The 23,052-nt window shown below is 28.8% G+C and overlaps 1 pseudogene; it reads right to left on the bottom strand.

The window, feature by feature from the left end:
* Positions 1-23,052, bottom strand: part of LOC142326597 (uncharacterized) — a 124,061-nt pseudogene that overhangs the window by 42,471 nt on the left and 58,538 nt on the right.

Below are 23,052 nucleotides of genomic sequence, written 5' to 3'. Positions count from 1 at the left end.
TAATGAGATAAATAACCATAACTATAGTTCTTATTTACAATTAGTAAAATAATCACAGTGGATAAAGGTATTTTTAAAGGAAAATGTAAAAAGCAACTGCTATAAACAATAAATTTTTCATGTAAGTTGGTTTAGTGTTTATGAATATCGATAAAAAATTATTATTATTACATTTTAAACTGTGATTCTCTGTCTGAATCCCAATGAATTTTGGGCTTTTTTACACACTACCAAATTTTTTGTCATTTTTTTCTTATTCATTAATTAATGTAAAAAAACAATAGACTGTTATAATTTATAGACAGAGTCTAGATGTATTTTGCTGTTACTGGGCAGAGAATAAAATAAAAAATCACTTCTTTCTCTGTTACTTTATTTAGTATTGTTTTGATACAGAATAATTTTAAGTAATATTCTACCTCGTTGAAGCATTTCTTTTCAATATACAAATTACTTATTTATTTTATCCTCTGGTTTGTTCTCAGCTTAATTCTAATTGAATGTTATTAATTAAATAATCCAGGAATCACACACAAGAGTAGAAATAACAAAATACTTTAAACAATTTTAAGTAATTAATGTATTTAATACTCAGTTAATTTTTTTTTCTTTTTCATATTGATGATTAATTATTACACCAGCCTTAAGATTGTGAGTGAAATATGAAATGGAATGGAAATTTTTTTGTTTATGAAAAATGTCACACCTAACTAGGACTCAAACCGAGGACCTTCCAGATGAAAGGCTGAGATGCTACTTTTCCACAACAGAGACTAAGAGATTGAAATAAAATTCTATCAAAATTAATCAGCACCATTCACTTATTAAATAATTTTCTTTTAAATTCTCTAAATGAAAAATGTCTTTACAAGTGGCATTTTGTTCTGTTTTAGTACATATAACAATTTTATAAAAATACTTACAGATATACAAGTACATAGCTAAAAAATAAAAAAATAGCTAAAAACTATAAACTATAGCTGAAGAAAGATCTAAAGTGATTAGCATTATTGAGAACTAAAACATTATATTTAGTTTTTGATTCATGAAAATTAGTAAAGTAAATTAGAAAAACATAGTACTAAGTTTACCTAGCAGACCAATGAATAGAATAATATTGCGTTATTCTTCTTCTATTACTACTACTATACTACTAATTCTACTGCTGTTACTCTATTGCTGCAGCAGAACTACACCTCTATGCTACTCTTACTAATAACTAATACTAATACTAATGCTAATACTAACTAATACTAATGCACTCAGTTTTTATAGTTGCAATTGTTTATTATACATTGATAAAGAACAAAGTTATTAGTTAAAATAATTGGTCTCTATTACACTAGCATTTTTTTTAATTTTATTATCTAAAAACATAAAATTTTATTTTTTATGAACTGAGAGAAGCGATTCCAGTTCATATGTATACATAAAGATATATTACATGAAGTAATATTGCTGCAGATATGTGAAGATAATAAATAAATAAAATATACAGAAAAAAATAATGGTTTTAAAGGTGTTAAATATATGCATATTTGAGTATGTATTTAATTGCACATTAAACAAGTTGAAAAATCATTTGTTTAATGCAAATATCAAAACAGTTTTACATATTAAAACAACTATGTTTATCTTGACAACTATGTTAAACGATCGGTTTATTTTCCTGAGAGGTACAATTGAGTAACAATACATTTTGCTTATTTATATGATTTCTAAACTCCAGTTGACTTTCTCTGCACCCAAAAGTCTTATATTTTTATAAAATACATAAAAGGTATTTTCTAATGTCGCATCTACATCTTTGCTAATCAAATGTTTTCTTATTTTTTCTACAATGTAAAAAGTTAGTAATAGTTAATAATAGTAAGTTAGTAATAGTTAATAAAAAAGTTAGTCATAAATGCAAAAGTTAGTAGACCAATCTGTTTGTTTGTCCATTTGCAACAGCATCATGTGAGAACCAACTGATCGATTACTTACAAATTTTCAGGATATATTCGTGTTATCCCAGAGAAAATTTAAAAATCAAGAATCAAGAAGGTTTTAAGAAAGGCTGTAAATCAAGGTCCTAGCCCCCTTGAAATTATTCAACTGTAGTTAGTGTTATTTATTTAAAAAGTCATCAGTAAAGTAATATTATTTCTAAAAGTTAATCTTTTAGTTTAATTTTAATTAAACTATTTGAATGATCTTTTAGGTCATCAAGTAATTTATTAAAAGTAAAACCTGAAGCATAATAAGGTTCTTTCTCAAAGTAATATGCTACTGTGTAATCTAAATATGAATTGTTCGGGTTTTTTTAAAAGTGAATGCGGTTATTATTTAGGATTAAGCTTTATTTTTTTAACATAGGTTCCAAATTTACAATTTTAAACATAGATATGTAAATGTCAGAATTTTTAATTTACTTAAAATCAATGTGATATGCCGTATTTACTGGTACCAGACAAAGATTTAACAACCTATTTTTGTAACCTGACACTTAGTTCTAATTTTTTGAACTAGACACAAGATTAGAATTATCGTATTTTAAAATATAGGTTTGATTAGCAGAAAGGAGAATAAGAAATCAGCTGATATATTTGATTAAAAAGTTTACTAAAAAGAGAATTAAGAATATATACAGACCGACCGGAATCTGTACCCTTAATCAGTTATTTCAACATATAACAAAATTAGGTAGAGAAATTTCTCCAATTGATATGCCATATAAACTGGAATAGCATTTTGTAATTAAAACTTTATAATTTCTGCCAAGATTATAAAAACACTCTTGAGTAAGCTGGTTCTTGAATAAATACTTCAATCAGCTGTAAGGATTTGCCCCATTTTTCAACTATTTGCAGTACTTACAATATATTTGAGTTATACATAATAATTTATTGAAACCCCTTCACCAAAACATTATTCTTGGACACAATGTAAAAAAATGTTAAATGTTGTGAAATTATGCACTACATATTTTTTATATTATGTTACACTAAAAACTTAAAGAGATCAACAGAAAATTTAAATTATCAGCATTCAAATTAAACATATTTAAAAGTACTAGAGAATCTAGGAAATGCTTAATGTCAGAAATTCAATGAAGGTAAAATCCTGATTGATATCCACCTCCCCAAGGTAGAAAGAGGCTAAAATTTTATACAACTGCTAGTATGTACAAATGGCTAACCAATAAAAGACCAAGTTACTCCTGGTATAAAACGTTCCTTCCACAACAAGCGCCAACAGCCTCCTCAGAGCATGGATGACCAGTGGTGGGTAGAAGGTGCTCTGTTGCCCTCAGGGTAGGAAATTGCCCTCAAAAACATAGGAACTTATTAAGGAAGTCAACAGTAGTAGAATACAGAAAGCAATGGAAAATAACTGCATTAAATAATCGCGAAAAATTTTGTTTTTCATTTTTCAACGGAAATATCCATTTTGACCATCCCTGAATCCATTTTGACTAGTTTTGCCATGACATCTGTACATATGTATGTACACACATACGTGCATACATATGTATCTCACATAACTCAAAAATGATTACAATGTTGAAATTTTTGATTTAAGACTGTTGTAATATCTAGTTGTGCACCTCTCCTTTTGATTGCAATTGACTGAACCAAAACTATCCAAAAAAAGCCCAAAATTCAAAAAATTTCTTTCTTAACTGCAAGTAATAAGCCCTCATTGAGAGCTTTTCAATGATATATCATGTGGTACTTATTTTTATTGGTTCCAGAGTTATAGCCAAATAAAATTTTAATTAATGAGATACTTTCATCTTACAAGGGGAAGGCACATCGGTTCAAATCTAACTTCATCAATTTCTTTTTAACTTTTTTTAATTTACATAAATTGATTTATTAGCCTCTGATAGTAAAAACTTTTTTACAATAAATAATAAAAATTTTTTTTTAAATATGAAAAATATCAGAAGTTATTAATGAAATAGAATTTTAGATACTTTTAATTTTAAAAAAGTGTGTATATGTAATTTAATAGGCGTAAAAGGAAGTATGAGCAAAGATATTTTAAATATAGCTACTTCTACTATTACTAATGTTATTAATATATTTGAACTTCAGTTATATAATCCAGACATAAACAAAAGGTTATTAAATGGAGTAGTTGATAAAAATAACAAATCATTCACAATAAATGTACACAATAAATTTAAATAATAAGAAAATAAAGTAGAATCTATAAATATTATTCAAGCTAATTAATTCATTAAATTGTATTAAACCAGCTCCAGATGGTATAAGTCAAGCATTAATCCATACACTTGATACAATAACAAAAAGTCAGAAATATCATGTTGACATCATGAAACTGAATGAATTTGATGATGAACCAAGAACAGCATTTGATTATTTCACTGGAAGGTTAATGAATGCATTAATAAAATATATAATTAAAGATTTTACCTATATAAATCTGCTAGATTCATTTGATGTTCATAGATACTTTTTGCTATTGTTAAATTAATTGATGTTCATAGATTTTCTTGCTATTGTTAAATCAAGATTCATTGATATAAATGTATAGTACAGCTGAACTTGATTCTATATAATTGATTAATGATCTGCTTTCTAATTTATAAGAGTTTTTATTTGTATTTATGATTTGATTCCATTGTATTTGATTTGATTCCATTTAAGTATTTAAATATATTTACTTGCAACAAATTAATACATAAAAATTATTCTGATTCAAAATGACATTTGTAATATATTTTATATACTTACTCTAACACTGAGTAAGATTGTGATTTATCAGAAAAGGATAACGTTAAAAATACTATAAAATGCAATTGAAATTGCATTTCAGTTACAAGAGACATGTTATCAGTTGATAAATTGATAGATTCTCAATTTCATTCACTTTGGATAGATTTACAGATAGGTTAGCTACCACTTTCTTGAGTAAATTCCTTCACCAACATTTTCTGCTTATGCAATGGCCTTAATAAACTAATAATTCATTATGACGGCCAGAGGTCTGAGGCTTTGATTAACTGTATAATTTGTTACGGCGGGCAGAGGTCTGAGGCTTTCGTTAAACTGTACATCACTCTCATTCCCATTTGATGATTCATGGAAGAGTGCAGTGTACAAATATTACTTATTCCATTAATCATACAAACAATATCTGCTTTTAACTTAGAGCTGCATTTGAACAGAATCGTAAAACCCTGCCTAACACAATAGTTGATTGCTGTTAAAGAGATTGAATAGCTACTTAGGAACAGTATCTAAGGCAAAAATTTTAAAAAGTACTTCTGTATGATCCTTTAGTTGGAATCTATCTGAATTGTTTACAGTTCATTAGCAGACCTGCTTAATTACAGAAGAGAGTAAAGATACTTGTTTAAGGATTATAATCTGATCTGATGGATTACAGCTATGGAACAGTCTGAAGAATGTTGTTTCATATCCAATGTATATATAATTAATAAAGCTGGACCTTTAAATCTCCTACAAGTCAACTATGCAATTGAAAGATTATTGAAACCGTGCAATACACAGTTTTATCCATATAATCTTTGAGAGCTAGAAAATATTTTAATTATTATTAAAAATTATGATTAACTTTTTTTTAATAAGACAAAGTAGATATGAAGTTAAAGATAAAATAAAATAAAGTAATATCTATCGAATAAATATACTGGCAGCTTATTCTGTCTGGGGATTGCTAAAAACCAAATTAGTTATGAGATGTCACTAACAAAGCAAAGTAAATCCTAGTTCTCTAAAGTTGGAGTTTATATGAGATCCTGACTCTGTACGGGACGGACACCCGCCTTGTGATGATCCTGGTCACCCCCCTCAGTTCCAAGCCCTGATGGGCTTTACCAGAAGTCATATTTTAGACCCTTTAAAACACAGTCATGAGTTTGGCCTCTGTCAGGATGCCACTGATGCAAATGTCTCAGCAGACATTTCCATCAGTGTATTTACACAACCTAGTAAGGCCCTCTTCCAACCATGACCACCTACCATAACTTACAACCTTCAACTATCAAATTAATCAATTCATGGAAGCATGATCCCCGGTGCCTTCATATAACATAAAAGGTTCAGACAAAAACTCTTCCTATATCTAACTTCAATTAGAATATGCACTTAAATCATTACTTAACTTGAGTCTTTAATTGCAACAATGACAATTTTATCCTACAATTCAGTTTATTCAAAATCCTCTTAATTTACTTAAAAATCAAGATACAGATTCACAAATTTAATAAGCTTCTAATGAAAAAATATTTAATAAGCTTCTCTCTCTACTCTGGTCTGCTTTCAGGAGCGAGGCCAATGCCTCGCTCCTGAAAGCTCATTCTGCATACAATCATGCTTCTGCAGCTGAAACAGGGCAGAGGTCCACCACAAATTATTAAAAGCCCCTGATATGTCCAAAAAGAGACCTATGATATACTCGGACTCACTAGAAGAAACAATGTTCATAATCTTAAGAATAGCATGTTCTTTGCTCCTGCATGGGTGAAAACCTTACTACTGATCATCCATCAACAACTTTCTAGAATTCAATCTATCAGTAGTACGAGATACAATACCTTCTCAAAAACCTTTCCAATTAGTGGCAGGAGTATTAAAGACCTACAAGAGGAGCTCACAGTGAGGTCCTTGTCACCACCTTTAAACAACAATTTTACTCCTTTTTTTCCAGAATAATAGCCAACAAAAAGCATACTATTAAAAATTTTAGTCAAGTACCAACACAATTCTGACACAACAGATCTACCATGAACTGCAAATTACCTGACATACCTCTGCCAATGAAATTTCCATCATCCAGCAATAAATCATTCAATAGAATAATTTATTAGAAACTCACATGATAAAAAAAAAACTTTAAAAAGATACACTAGTAATGAAATATGTTTTTTAATTGCAGTTATTTAATTATGATGGTTTTTTTGTACTTTTTCTATTATTTTCTGCAGAAAACATAACATTTGTTAAAAAAATTTTAAACAAAATATAATATTTAATCTATTAAAATGAAAAACACAGTTTTTGTACATGAAACGTTTATTATGTTTTAAACGTTACTTTTTATGCTGAATTCAAAAGTGGTATCAGTATTTTTTCTATTGAACATTTTTCATGAACTGCTTTTTCCAAATTTTGTGTATTTTTTGGTGATAATTTATTTTAAACATGAATTTGACAGTGACTGTTTATGTATGTAGGATGATTCATTCATGTTGTGTTGCGAAATGTCGCCATTCAGCAGTCTGCTTAATCATACCAGCAACAGTTCATTTAGCAACACACATGTGAAGTGTGTTGTAAAGAATAAATGTGCCAAGAAAATGCGTAAATCATACGGATAACTTCATACAGCCAATAGAGAAAATCTACTTACATATTTGAATCATTATGAAAAGTTCTTCTATTTTAGGATGCCTAAATATTACTGTAACTATGTACATAAAGAAAAATACATATATGCCTGTAAATATATTTATTTATTTATCGTTGCTTACAAACTTTCAGACTAAATCATATTCTGAAAAGTATATACATGTACACAAGAATACAAAATTTTTGATTCTTAACTATATTCAAATTTCAATAAAGTCATTACGAGTAGAAATTGAAGAAAGAGTAGAAATTGAGGAAAGCAAAACATACAATAGAAGAAATAATGCTGTACACAAATATACACAGAATTTTGTGAGTAAGATTTGAATATTTTTTGTGACTAAGAACCTCAAAACCCCAAGAAATAAAAAATCTTTTGTTTGTTTTGTTATTTTCAATTCATTATTATAGGCCAGACAGTAAAGCTAATGCTACTCAAATACCCAAGTTAAATTTATGCCTTTCCAGTTAAAACAGAAACAAGCTTTTAATAACATCCAGGATAAGGTGATAAAGTACTCTGATCTACCCTGATGGGTAGACTATCTTTTTTCACCAACCATCCCTTTTCCTTATTTTTGATTCCTTCTTCCTCATTATTGGTTCTGAGATAATGTTATGTTTTCCATGTTAAAGTTGCTTAGATTTGAAAAGCCAATGCACCTTTGGCATCTAGTGCCTGTAAACCGACTCGTAGACCCAATTTACTGTGTAGTGAGACTGTACATTACATAGAGCCTACTTCCTAATACTCCAATATATCAATAATAATGTAAAAAAGGAAATTTTATGTTCATTAGAACTTAATATGCAAAACCAACCCATTAAAATATAAGTTTTTATGTAACACTCACTCAAATATAGACAATGAAGGAGAGATTTAAATTTTAAATTGAAATTGAATTATTAATATATCACTAATGTGGGACTTTTATTTACTCCTGATGAAAAAGTTGTTTAATTTGTTGTTGGTGTAATAGCTGTTTCAGTCAATGCACATTTAACGTTCTGTACTGCTGTAACAGTTGTAACATTAGAAACATTATCTCCATCTTTTAATGTGTATAATCCTTTAGCATACGGTGCTACCTTATTCGTTTGAACAAAATAATTACCAGTTGAACTGAAACAGATAAAACAAACATCTAAGTCCTGTAAAATTATTTTTTTTAAAATCAATTTTTGGCATCTTTTAAAATCTTTCAAATGAATAATAATAAGTTTTCATATATAGGCTTCTTAAAGATACAATGAATAAAATAATTTTACAATGAGATAAAAACTAGTGAAATACATTATACTATATTATTTTATTAAAGCACTTCTTCAAAATTTATACTTTTAACCCTATTATTCTTAATAAAGCAAATAATGTAACAAATTATAGATAAATTTTAATTACAAATTAACAAGTATGACTCTTCACCATTTCAATGTAATCTAAATTAGTAATCTAACCATAAAACTTTCATTTTTTGATGGTACAGATCATCATCATGAATTTACTCCTTTCTACTTCCCAAAACTTATTACAATTATATTTTCTAGATTAAATACTTCTTCATATTATATATGATTCTTTAGTAAATTGTTTTTTTTTTAATTTTATCAAGGAAATTAAAAAAGAAAAGCTTTCTAAAATAACTTATTCCAACCTATACTTTATATACTTAAACATATGACTGCAAATAGATGATGAAAATATTTCATTATGCAGCAAATCACTCACCACATGGATGATTATTTCTTTGCTTTTATAATTCAGCCTTTAGTAACAATCATCTACTATGAGAAAATGATGGCTTAAATAACGGCCTTAAAACTCAGTTGATCTGTGATGAGTTCACCACAGGATCAACCTGGTGGGAGGTGCATAAACCTAAAGGAGTTTTATCTTTTTACTGATTCATAGTCAAATAGTTTAGAAGCAAATTTGTTTCAAAATGGTAAAAAAAAATCCTTAATAAACCAGTCCAGTTATGGTATTAATATAAAAAAGACATGTTATATTTGTGAAACAGTTTATTATAAAACGTTTATTGAAAAAAAAATTATAAAATGCACTTGCAAATGTGTGGAAATTAAAAATATTAATTCTTTTTTTTACTAATTCAATTAAGGTATACGAAGTTTCATATTTGTAAATTTTATATTTAACTTTTATTTGTGAATGGGCAGCCATTGTTTGGGGTCAACAGTGTCTTAAAACATTGGAAGAAATAAAATAATTTAACTCCTGATGGAAAACCATTATTACAAGCCCCTAGTTGACCCTCAAAAATATTATCTGTTCCTTGGCACCAATTAATTAGAAATTCTGTAAAAGCAATGAAAGACAGTTTTCCTGTATATAAGATAAAAATCTGTTTAGTTGTTTTTAACTTATATGTAAACCAATGACATTGATACATGATAAATTCTTTTTTTTTAGAAACAGTAAATAGAGAAAATAATAAGGGTAAAAGCAAACCTAGCCTTGTAGATCAGGAAAAAGTATATTGTGTTGGAAATCAAACTTTAAAGAACTTGATTTAAGAGTTAGTATACATTTGGGGAAAAAATATTGAAGGATATATTGTGGCAATATATTGTGGCATCTGCAACACTTTTTAACTTAGTGCTTTCACATTTAACCTCTATATTTGATATTTTTTATTGTAAATAAAGATTGATAACAACATAATTAAAGTTTTACAGTTTTTTGTGAGATCAACCTTAATAACTGGAGACTCTTAATACAGGTTAATATGTTAAGATTGTCAAAGTGATTTTACGAATAATAATTTATTCTTCTTTCTACCAGCAATTAATTGGCTTTAACTTTTAATGCTACACTGCAATATCACCTTTCATAGATGAAATAATAATAATAATGTGACAGTATGTTATTTAAAACAAAGTTTTAAAATCCGTATACATAAATTAAAAACATGACTGTGAATGTTATTTCGTGCATTATTTCTATCATACTTTTACTTCCTTGTATGAAATAAAGAAAGTATTGTGATCGCTATCATAAGTACTGTGATCAGATTTCAATGGAAATATCCATTTTGACCATCCATGAATCCATTTTGACTAGTTTTGGTGTGACATCTGTACGTACAAATGTATGCATATTTGTATCTTGCATAATTCAAAAATAATTAGCCGCAGGATATTGAAATTTTGTATTTAGTACTATTGTAACATTTAGTTGTGCACCTGCCATTTTGACTGCAATAGACTGAACCAGAAGTGTCCAAAAAAGCCCATCTTTCTTAACAGCAGTAATAAGCCCTCATTGAGGGCTTTTCAGTGATTTATCATAAGTGGTACTTATTTTCATTGGTTCCAGAGTTATAGCCAAATAAACATTTTAATTAATGAAATATTTGGATCTTAAGAGAAGGTACATCAATTCAAATCAGACTTCATCGCCTATTTTTTTAACTTTTTTTTTAAATATAAATATATTGATTTATTAATAATTATTAACCCCTCATTGTAAAAAAAATTTATGATGAATAACAAACCAATAACAAAAAAAAAAAATATATATATATACATATATTAAAAAAAATTATCATAAGTTTTTAATGAAATAAAATTTTATGTACTTTGCATTTTAAAAAAATGTGTAAATGTAATTTAACAGGTGTACAAAGAAGTCATATGTGGAAGCATCTCAGCCTTTCATCTGGAGGTCCCGGGTTTGAAGCATGGCAGGCATAGCATTTTCACACGCTACTTGTCATTCATCTATTTTTAACCTCCAGGATCACTGTTATGTCAGAGGATGAGACAGATGACATGTAGCGTGTGAAAATGCCATACCTGACCAGGTTTCGAACCTGAGACTTCCGGATGAAAGGCCTGAAGCAACTGCAGTCCTGGAGGTTAAAAAAAAGGGAAGCACGTGTCGTTCAAATCAGATGTTTTTTTTAACTTTTTTTTTCTTTTATTTAAATATATTGATTTATTAATAATTATTAACATTTGATTGTAAAAAAAATTTTTACAATAAATAATAATTCAATACCAATAACAAAAATTATGAAAAATATCAGAAGTTATTAATGAAATAAAATTTTATGTACTTCTCATTTTAAAAAAAATGTGTATATGTAATTTAATAGGCGTACAAGGAAATCATTTGGTGTCCACATCAGATATTTTTCAAGAAAGAAGTGTTCTTCAGACAACAAATAATTACTTTTGCATGCAGAAAAATTAACCCAAACACTTACAATTATTCTTTAGAAATAAATAGACGTAATTAAATTATTTTTTCTTACTTATGATCAACATATTCCCCCATTAGTACCCATTTATCTGGTGAAGATGGTCTACACAAATGGCTTAAGAAAGAGTACAAGGAACGACACTTGTAACCATAAAAACCAACAGTTGTTAAAATCGACTCAGCAAAACACAACACTGAACGTACATGACTGCAGGGAGTATCTGTAAGAAAAAAAATTTGCAAAGTTTTCACTAAAAATATCATTTTATATTATTTCACTGGACTATTATAAACTTCTCAATTCAAGTTAATTTCTAACTCTCAGTTTATTTTTGTTTTTGAAAAAGCACTGAATTTCTATGTCCATTGGTAGATGAAACTTTATTAATTAAATGATATAACAATTAAAAATATCAATATAATGATAAATTTAAAAATCATTTCATAAATAAATACAAAAAATGATCTATGGTTATAAGTACTACAGCATTTCCTGCATTCTCTGATGAATTTCTAAAAAATTATATAATACAATGCAATTTTTCAGAACAGATACTTGCAGTCACTATCATTTTCATCCTTAGAATCAAAACACCACTTCAACAAGTAATACTTTGTATAAAATTAGGTATGAAAGAAAACGTTGAAAAAACGTATACTTCGTTTTTAATGATCTTCATAAAGCAAAGATTTGTGAAGTCAAAAACTAACTTATTTTAATATTGGTAAAATATACTATTTTTCAGAATTAAATTTAAATTTTTGTACTTCTGTCAATTCATCTTTGTATGAATCAAAACATTAAATTAAACTTTTTTGTTTAATGAAATGAAATCAGAATAAAATGGTTTTATAATGTTTTTAAAATATATAACCAATAATTTGCTTCTAAATAAATACATAAAAAAATGTCATATGTAAAATATAAATTTTTAATTCATTGAAAATTAACAAAGCTGATTTGTAATAGAAATGTTATCTTGCAAGTAACCTTTTTTCCTTTGACAAAAATGTACTGAGAGATTTGAACAAGTAAAAAAAATGTAAAATTATTTTTAGATGACTCTGTCTATTACAAAACTGATAGAGGAATGGATAGATTAATTGGCAGGCATATTGATTTATTTGTAATAACACACTTAACTTCAAGCTTTCATACTTTCTTTCTATCAAAGTAGCTAGCAAAGTTGCCAAGAAAAACATACTTTTTGTGTTGTACATACCACAGAATCACTTGAAAATAAGAGTTTAGTTCTTTAGAACTAGGCCATATATTTAAAGCCACCGGGTTGGTCTAGTGGTGAACGCGTCTTCCCAAATCAGCTGATTTGGAAGTCGAGAGTTCCAGCGTTCAAGTCCTAGTAAAGACAGCTATTTTTACACGGATTTGAATACTAGATCGTGGATACCGGTGTTCTTTGGTGGTTGGGTTTCAATTAACCACATATCTCAGGTATGGTCGAACTGAGAATGTACAAGACTACACTTCATTCACACTCATACACATCATCCTCATTCATCCTCTGAAGTATTATCTAAACGGTAGTTACCAGAGGCTAAACAGGAAAAAAGAAAGAGGCCATATATTTAAAATATATGACTAAAAGTATTTTCTTATTTTTTTATTAATACCAAATGATTTTAATCATTATGGTCTTAAAATACTAATAAATACCAACAACACACAATGCAACTATATCCAGAATTGTTTGATTTGGTTAACCTATGACTAATGATTTAATAATGTTTCTTTGGCTGCTGGAATTTTATTTCTACTTCACACCCTTCAATTAAGAGAATGTAACTCTGTTGGATGTTCCAGTGTATTGAACCCTCAAGCTATAAAAAAATGTAGCTTACTATAATGTATGGTATAATTAATATCATTTACAATCATGCTTATTATAATAGCCTTTACAAATATTTTTTTATATGAGTATCAGTATTACTGAAACTTGGAACAAGTAGGAGAAGGTCACACACATCATGCATTTTTCTTAATTTACATAATATACATACATTTAAAGAATAAAGTTCATAACAGAAAAGGACCTAAAACACTAATGTTTAGCCTCTGGAACCACTTTAAGATATTACATCAGATGAATGAGGATGATATGTATGAATATAAATGGAGTGTAGTCTTGTACAGGTCTCAGGTTAACCATTACTGAGATGTATGGTTAATTGAAACCCAAACCACCAAAGAATCACCAGTATCCACAATCTAGTATTCAAATCCGTACAAAAGTAACTGCCTTTACTAGGATTTGAACCTTAGAACTCTCAACTTTGAAATCAGCTGATTTGCAATGATGACTTTACCACTAGACCAACCTGGTGGGTCATGTAGCAAATCCTAATTTAATCAAAAATAAATAAATTTATACTTATATTGTTAAAACTAACCAGTAGACCTTATCAGTTCAAACAATGAACTTCTTAAAACATGTTACATTTACTATTCTCCTTTACACTATTGTTTTATATCTAGAAAATTTGGGAAAAGTTTGGAACAAAGCGATGCATACAGCATTCATTCTCAAAGTGGGCGATAACACCTTGTGGGTGCTGGAGGCCAAAAAAAGGCAAAAATTATGTTCATAATTTTTATCTTTTTTTTAACCATCTGAATGCCCCCAATTTTCTGTGGGCTTTCTACCGCCCTCCTGAAGGCCTCCAGCACCCACAAGAAGGTGTTATCACCCACTTTGAGAATGAATGCTGTACGCATCACTTTCTTCCAAACTTTTCCCAAATTTTCTATATATATATATATATATATATATATAATGAATGTTTGTTTGTCTCTTAGCATATTATGCTAAGTTGTCTCTCTTAATGTTTGTCTCTTAGCATATTGTCTCTTAGTATATTATGTATACCATACATTTGATTGCAATGAAACTTTGGTGAGTTGTGCGCATGCCCATAAACGTTTCTGAATTAGTTTGGACTCACTAGGTGAGCTGGAGTTGAGATATTTCAAAAAATTTGTACTTATTGTCCAGTTTGGCACATATTCAAAATATATATTAGTTATGTGAAAAGAAATATTTTAGCAAAAAATGGACTGCTAGTTGGCACTGGGATCGAGATATTTCAAAAAATTGTATTTATTGTCCAATTTGGCTCATATTCAGAATATGTGTTGCATGGAAAGAAATACCACTTCAAAAAATTGACTCGCTAGATGGTACTGGGGTTGAAATATTTGGAAAAATTGCATTTATGGTTTGATTTGGATCATATTCAAAACATATATTATTTACGTGAAAGAAATATTTTTGTGAAAAATGGAGCCACAAGGTCGTGCTGGGATTGATATAGTTTGAGAAATTGTATTTATGGTCTGATTTGTCCCATAATCAGAATATATATTAGTTACATTAAAATGAACATTTTTGCAAAAAATGGAAAAAGAGAAATAGGGAAAAGTGTGAAAAAGGAAGAAGAGGAGAAGTGAAAAAGGAAAAAAGGGGAGATGCGAATAAGAGAAGATGGCAAAAAGGGAAAAAAAGAAAGGTTAAATTTTGTTAAGTTCCGTAATTTTCAGTTTTTTAATGTTTTATCAAACTTTCATTTGTGTTCATTTAATCTATATATATACTCAAATCTAGCAATGGCAAAGTATTGCTGGGTCAACTAGTTTTATGATAAAAAATTATTGTATTGAAACTACTTTAACTTTGCAACCAAGAGGCTTAGAGGAACGAATAAAAAAAATTAATGCTTGAATACTCTACTTCTTGACGGTAACAATACTTTTTAACAATTCAATATGCTACCACTATTGTTGTTATATAACTATATAGATATAATTGTAATTTTTTTGAAAGCAGTTTTAATAAAAATACTTCCAATATGATTAAATATGCGTTTTAATTGCTCTAATTTACAATGTAAGTTTCAACTCAGAAATAGGCCACGTTTAAAAACAATAATTGCAATTGTTGTTTTTAAGAGTGCATCTTGAAAACAACAATTGCAATTACTATTTTTAACCGGTGGTAAGTTTAAAAATTTTGGGGACGCTAGAAAAGTTTTGATTCTCAATGTGGGAGGTGGGCGAAAAAGTTTGAGAATCAATGGCTTAAAGTGAGTAAATTCAGCTCTTATAAAGGAAAAGTCTTCCTCAAATATAAATTGGGTGGTCCATTTAAATGAGACACATCCATATCTCAAAAACTACACATTTTAGGAAAAAATGCCCATTATTCACTGCAGTAGCTCCAATTCCATGATTGTAGCATGAGCAGCAGACAGCTACTTTCATTTTTCACAAATAAATTAAAAAAACAGCTTTAAAAGAAATTCTCTAAACAACTTACATTTTTGTAGAAAGTTTCTAATTTCCAACAAAATTAAAGATAATAATAAAATTAAAAACATTATATTTACATAATAATTAAACACAAACTCACCAAGTGGGAGACAACCAGGTTGTACAACAGCATTGTTTAAAAAGAAATCAACATGTCCAACTGAAGCTATTCTTCCATTCACTCCACTATTGCTATGGATAACATCAACAAAAACAGCATCTGTTTTTGTTACAGACTTTTGAAGATGTATGATACCACCAAACTCTGGTAAAGCAGGATCTAAGGCTGTAATTAAATTGAAAAAATATTTTCTAAGCTTTTTGATTTTTTTATGTATCTTGCTATGACAGTTCTCCAAATTGCAAATTTTATTTCACATTGATACATACATACATAGATTTTTTTTTGTATTTTATATGAATTTTTCACAGTAACTATTGGTTTTATTTTTGACATTTTTCTTAAACATAATTATAATGCTTATTTACAAATTCAAAACTGAAGTAACAAATCTTAAAGCAGTACACACTCTCAAAAAATCACTGAATAATAAGAGAATAATAATTTCTTTAATAAAAAGAATTATTATCATTATTAATTTTTTTTTTTCTATCCTTATAAAATGTAACTAAGTGAATCACAGTTTGTTGACCAAAAAACCACACTCAGTATTTCATGGTTTAGCATTTAAATAGACTACATCTTAACCTTGAAACATTATCAAAATGTAACAATTCAAAATAAGGTAAGAATAAATACAAGATTGTTATCTGGACAGAACAGTAAATTATCCTAATCTAGCCTGATCAGAAACGTACATCTGCAGTTGTTCTTTTCCTCTTCCTTAACCTTTATTCCTTTTTTTGCTTAGTAAGTGCCATGGGGAAAAGTTTACTCACTGCCTTGGTTTCATCTGTGTCATCTTGCTGCCAGCTTCTGGTAATAGCAAGGCAGCTATTTGTCAAAAGATGCCCTCTATGCCTGAAAGACAGTCCAATAACTCTGTTCCTGTCTTGGAGAGTTGGGCACACAAGAGTAAAGTAATGATGGCTGAGATCCTATAAGGTAAAACCAGTTCTCCTATTCATAATAATGCCTTTCTTTATTTTTCTGTTCTGCCTCCGGAACCACCATAAGGTATTACTTCAGAGAATGAATGAAGATAATATGTGGGAATGTAAATGAAGTATAGTCTTGTACAGTCTCAGGCTGACCATTTCTGAGATGTGTGGTTCATTGAAACCCAACCACCAAAGATAAGTGGTATCCATGATCTAGTATTCAAATCCATAAAAAAAGTAACTGTCTACTAGGATTTGAACCTTAGAACTCTCGACTTTGAAATCAGCTGATTTGTGATCATGAGTTCACCATTAGACCAACCCGGTGGATTCATAATAATGCCTAATCTAATTTACAAGATGTTCTGCAAAATCTTAGTCAAACTATTGCTTAGACTTTACATAAATTATCTTTATCATTTATTAATTTATAAACACAGATGACACTTTACTCTTAAATATTGATAAATAAGTCACAGCAGTTAAGAATTCACCCAAGGCAAATTTTTAAGAATCTTTGAAATTTAAGAATTTAAAACCAATTGTCACATACATTCAAACTCTTCTTTTTATAATTTATTTTTTCAATAATAGTTTTCATAACATTATATGTTTCTTTCATATTAATTCCATACTGGATCATACAGAAGGATATTTATTATTATTGTGAAGCAGAACCTCTTTTAAGCTAGACTTGAAGGAATCAATGTAAAGACACCAATCCTCAAGTTCATGAACTTGGCACAATTGTAGCATAAGCTCATCAATATTTGTACAGTAAACTAAGTAATCTTCTTCAAAAAAATATTGAAAGAAATTTTTCTGTCAGCTTCGATAGCCCAAAATTTCTGTATGTGTTTTAAGTATCTTGAGCCTTAATATTCAGCTTGATTTTTTGATAAGTCTCTTATCAAGTCATTTAGCTCACCTTGTTATACAAGAGGTGGATCAAAAAGTAAGTTATGCCCTTGTTATGTTCTTGAACTGGAAGGGATATATTAATATCTTGCAGTAGCAGCTCTGGTTGTGTTGTTGTCTTCACGCTTCCCTAACAGCAATTTTGAATGGCATTCAGTATATGTGCAGTGTCGTCAATATGGTATGTCCTCCAGAGGTTTTGTCCAGCACAGAGGTGCGTTCAGAAGTCCGATTTTTGTGGGCAAAAAATTACAATTGTTGTGAAATTCATCACCAAATTGTTGAGATATACAGTGAGAATGCAGCGTCATGCGCCATGATCACAAACTGGTACCAAATGTTCAGAAATGGAAGAACAAATGTGAGTGACGAACTACATGCTGGGCGTCCTTCAACTGCAAACACAATGATAACACGGATTGCTTGAATGAAATGATCTTGAGTAACCAGCGCATTAAAATTAGAGAGATTGCAAGTGAACTTAACATCAGTTATGGTAGTGTGTTTAGATTATTCATGATCAGCCTGCTTACTGTAAGATGTGTGCGCAATGGGTGACACATCTGTTGACGAACAACCACAAACATCAATGTTTTGCATCAACTTTATCCAGGACTGGTCCAAAGTTTTTGAAACAAATCATCACAAGGGATGAGAGCTGGGTGCTTCATTATACTCCTGAGACTAGAGCATCACATGAATGGAGACACAAAAATCTGCTGCAGCCAAAAAAAGTGAAAACATCCCCCACATGTTCAAAAGGTTATCAAACCTTTCGAACATCCCCCATAGGATGTTTGTTTTTTTTCCCATGGAAAAACTAACATCCCATATTCATTTTCATGGGAAATGGAGTTACTGCATAAATTCAACTTCATTTGGCTTACTGCCAAATTCATTTGGCAGTTCCTTAATTTCTGAATGTAAATTCATAATTTAAAAACAGTTCCTAAATTCATTTACCCTAAAAAAAAAGATCAGTTTCTAATGCTTTAGCTATTTTATTATTTTCTGAACTAATTTTACTTTGTAAATTAACATTATTCATTTCTTGAGAAAGGTCATCTTATTGTTTCGCTGTTTGATGAAAATTCATCGCTTTTGGGAAGTGTGGTCTCAAACATCTTACAGCCTGCGACTACTACCTGTTTGGTCCTCTCAACCAAGATCTGGGAGGGGTGAGTTTCACTAATGATGATGAACTGAAGGAAACCCACCGGGTTGGTCTAGTGGTTAACACGTCTTCCCAAATCTTTACCAAATGGTGATTATGTCAAAAAATAGATAAAAATATGTAGTTTTTTGTTCAATAAAAAAAAAAATTTTCTTATAAATATATGTTTGTTTCATAGAGGGAGTGTAACTTACTTTCTGATCGTCCCTCGTATAACATGTGGCTCACTGAAAATAATTCAAACTCTGAATCAAGTTTTTTTTTCTTTTATAATGACTGCTCCTTCATCACTATTTTCATTAAACAAGTTTTCAGAAACCTTGGATTGGAAAATGGAATGAATTTTCACTGTGAGGTACAGATCTGAGTCCAGATGGCAATGAAGGATAGAGTACAGTGAGTTTACTCTAAGAAATTCCAAACCCAGTTAAAGACAGACACAGATAACAAACAGTTAACTGATCTTTTGGTTCATGCCAAACCATAGGGATACCAAATAGAAAGGTCTTTCATATGTCTTTTAGCCACCTCTTAAGTTGACTGCCCAGTTTCACATATTATATGAGGAGCCCATGCCTTATCCTGAATTTTACAGTCAAAGTACAATTTATACTCTTCTTTAATTAAACCAGGGATGATGTATTGTTTAGTGTATTTGTTGATGTATTTGTTTAGTGAATTCACCACATACATAACAAAAACTGTCCAAATCATTTACACACTTACAAGGCATTATGAGACTTCACTTTTCCACTCGCTTAATATAGTTATCACACTGACTGAAAATATTATACTATTAAAAACAGTAGGCTAACAAAGTCAACATTGTTTGTGTTGTTTTGAATTGTACAGACATAATGAATCTTATTCATATACAGTTCAACAGAGAGATATATGATGTCACAATACGTGATGTTTGTGTTATGACTTAAGTTTTTGTTTCACGGTTAACAACTAATTAATAGAGTCAAAAATTTGTTTAGTGAGCATAAATATAATCATATAAAATAAAAAACATGTATTTATAATAATGCATTGTATAACATCTACATTTTCAAAGTTTAAATTTTGGAATTTTTCAAAAATGTAGGGTGATCAAAAAAAGTAGAATTCAGATTTGTTTTCAACATTAAAAAACAGACTGGTTCCATATATCACAAGTTAAGAAACAAAAACTATCTTTATCAGTGATAATATTCAGTTAAATTAATCAAAATTTTTTTCTAAAACATTTTAGTTATTTATATTGTTTATTACTTAAAAGAAATGTTTTCAATTTTAATAATTTTTATTGGTTTTTATTTTGTGTTCATTTTTTATCAGTTTATAAATTTTTCACAAATTTGCCAACTCACCAGACAACTGTTAATTATATTTCCAATGTACTATGAAATGTTATTGTACAGTTGTTGGTGAAAAAATATTGAACTCAATAAATATTTTTATCTATCTATCATACAATAACAATTTCATGATTAATCATGACAACCATCCCTTTTCAATATCCTTATTCCCTTCTTACTGGTACAGATTTAGTGAGTTTGTCTTCATTTGTTTCAGACTGAAACTACCTTTGACCATTTAACAGGTTTTAATTTTAAATTGAAGTTAAATTTAATACAATAAAATATTAGTTAACTAATCTATGTGTATAAATTCTATTAGTTTTATATCTATTAGTTTTCTTTTAGTTTTATTAGTGTATAAATGCAAATTAGTTTTTAAAATATAATTATACTAAAAATGAGATATTACCTGTTAATCGTTGTAGTTTAAACTTTTCTAAAGTGCGACCAACAAATCCAGCAACATGAGCCCCAAGACTATACCCAATAACATGAAGTTTAGTTTGTTCAATATCACTGCTACGCTCTTCAAAAACTTTTTCGAGAAATTTTGCTGTGCAAGTTCCAACATACTGTACATTGATAGCAGCTTGTCGATAGCAAATACCTTTTGCTAAAATAGCCCAGTCTACGCTAATAATGTTATATTCTCCATGCTCAAAATAAGCTAAAATTTTAAAACAAAATAGTGAGAAAGATTTTCATTAGTAAAACTTATAATTTTATCATTTATTGGAATAATTAAATTAAACTATGATTTTTTCAATTCCTTTATTCTTTTCAGAGTGTAATACTAACTAGAATGATTAAGGAAAAACTTAAGACAAGAATTACCATTCTCCATTTCTTGAAAAATCACCATTGGACAAACTACAGGACTATGTTAATAACAAAATGAAAAAAAATAAAAACCAGATAAATAATCAATATATAGGTAAGTAACTGTGATTGTATTTATGTAATAAATATTTTGATAAAGAAATAAATAATTTATTTAGAAATTTTTTTAAAAAAGTGACTAATAGTCTATGAATAATTAACTTTAGAATATTTAAATGTACTGTACACACTACATAATTATTATTAACAGAAGTACTATGAACAAACACAGTAAAATAGTGAGCTTGATATATACTTATCAGTTTGTATATAAAACTATTCAAATCCATGGATTCATCATCAGTTATAAAATACTATACTAACTCTGGAACCATAGAAGTAAGTACCATTTATAATATATCGTTGAAAAGCTCTCAATGAGGGCTTATTACTGCAGTTAAGAAAAATTCCAAAATTCAAATGTTTTGGATTTTGGACACTTTTGGTCAAATCAATTGCAATAAAAAGGGGAGATGCACAATTAGATGTTACCACAGTCCTAAATCCAAAATTTTAACATTCTACGCCTAATAATTTTTAAGTTATGCCATATACATTCGCACGTACGTATGTACAGATGTCATGCAGAAAATATTCAAAATGGATTCAGGGATGGTCAAATGGAAATTTCCATTGTAATCTGAAAACCAAAATTTTTCACGATCACAATACTTCCTTTACTTCGAACATGGATGTAGAAATCGAGATTTATAAATAATAGTTAATTATTTTCATTGGTCCCAAATTATTTTTGTTGGTAACTGGTCCCTAGTTATTGAATTCACTGCGAGTAACAATTCGATTTCGCAGATCTTAAAAAGTAGCAGACTTAATTGGTAAACCCACAGGGTTGGTGTAGTGGTTAACTCGTCATCGCAAATCAGCTGATTTCGAAGTAGAAATCAGAATAACTTTTTTATGCATTTGAATACCAGATAGAGGATACAAGTGTTCTTTAGTGGTTTGGGTTCAATTAACCACATATCTCAGGAATGATCGACCTGAGAGGTACAAGACTACACTTCATTTACATTCATACATACCATCCTTATTCATCCTCTGAAATAAAACCTTACAGTAGTTCCGGAGGCTAAATAGAAAAAAAGACAATAACCCTGAAGAAAAAGGTTACATATATATATTTGTTGTTGTTTATATTCTAATGTTGACATATTACAAATAGAAATATAAACAAGTGTTCCAGTCTAAAGTAATAAATAATATTATTGCATTTGTTATTTAAAAATTAATGAGATAAAACATTTCATTTAATAGAACGTAATAATATTAAAAATGCCTATTTAATAAAATTAAAATTTATAAAAAAAAAATATGAATAATAGTCATGTAATGACCGCTTATAGTAATTACAATGTGAAAAACAAGTTTAAATTTAATATTATATTATAATACAATATGAGTAGGATAGGGCAGCTTACACTTTAATATTAACGCATAACTTTTTATTTAAATGACTAGAAAATAATGACGTGATATTTAATAATTAAAGGTCCGATGTTTAATATAAATTAGATCTTGGTTTTAAATGAACTTTTATTCAAAATCAGTAAAAGATCATTAATAATTAAAAATATTTTATTTATTACTTTATTATTATGTAAAATATCTATTTTTCAAACAGAATGCATTATCAAATTTTAAGAGGTTGTAAATGGATAAAACCCCCCAAATTATAAAATAGTTTATTTCATTATATTTTAGAAAATCTTAAGTTTTAG

Source organism: Lycorma delicatula, chromosome 6, assembly GCF_047948215.1.
Source record: "Lycorma delicatula isolate Av1 chromosome 6, ASM4794821v1, whole genome shotgun sequence".
Taxonomy (NCBI): Eukaryota; Metazoa; Arthropoda; class Insecta; order Hemiptera; family Fulgoridae; genus Lycorma; species Lycorma delicatula.
The sequence above is the reverse complement of the archived record's forward strand: the minus strand, read 5'-3'. Positions and strand labels throughout refer to the sequence as shown.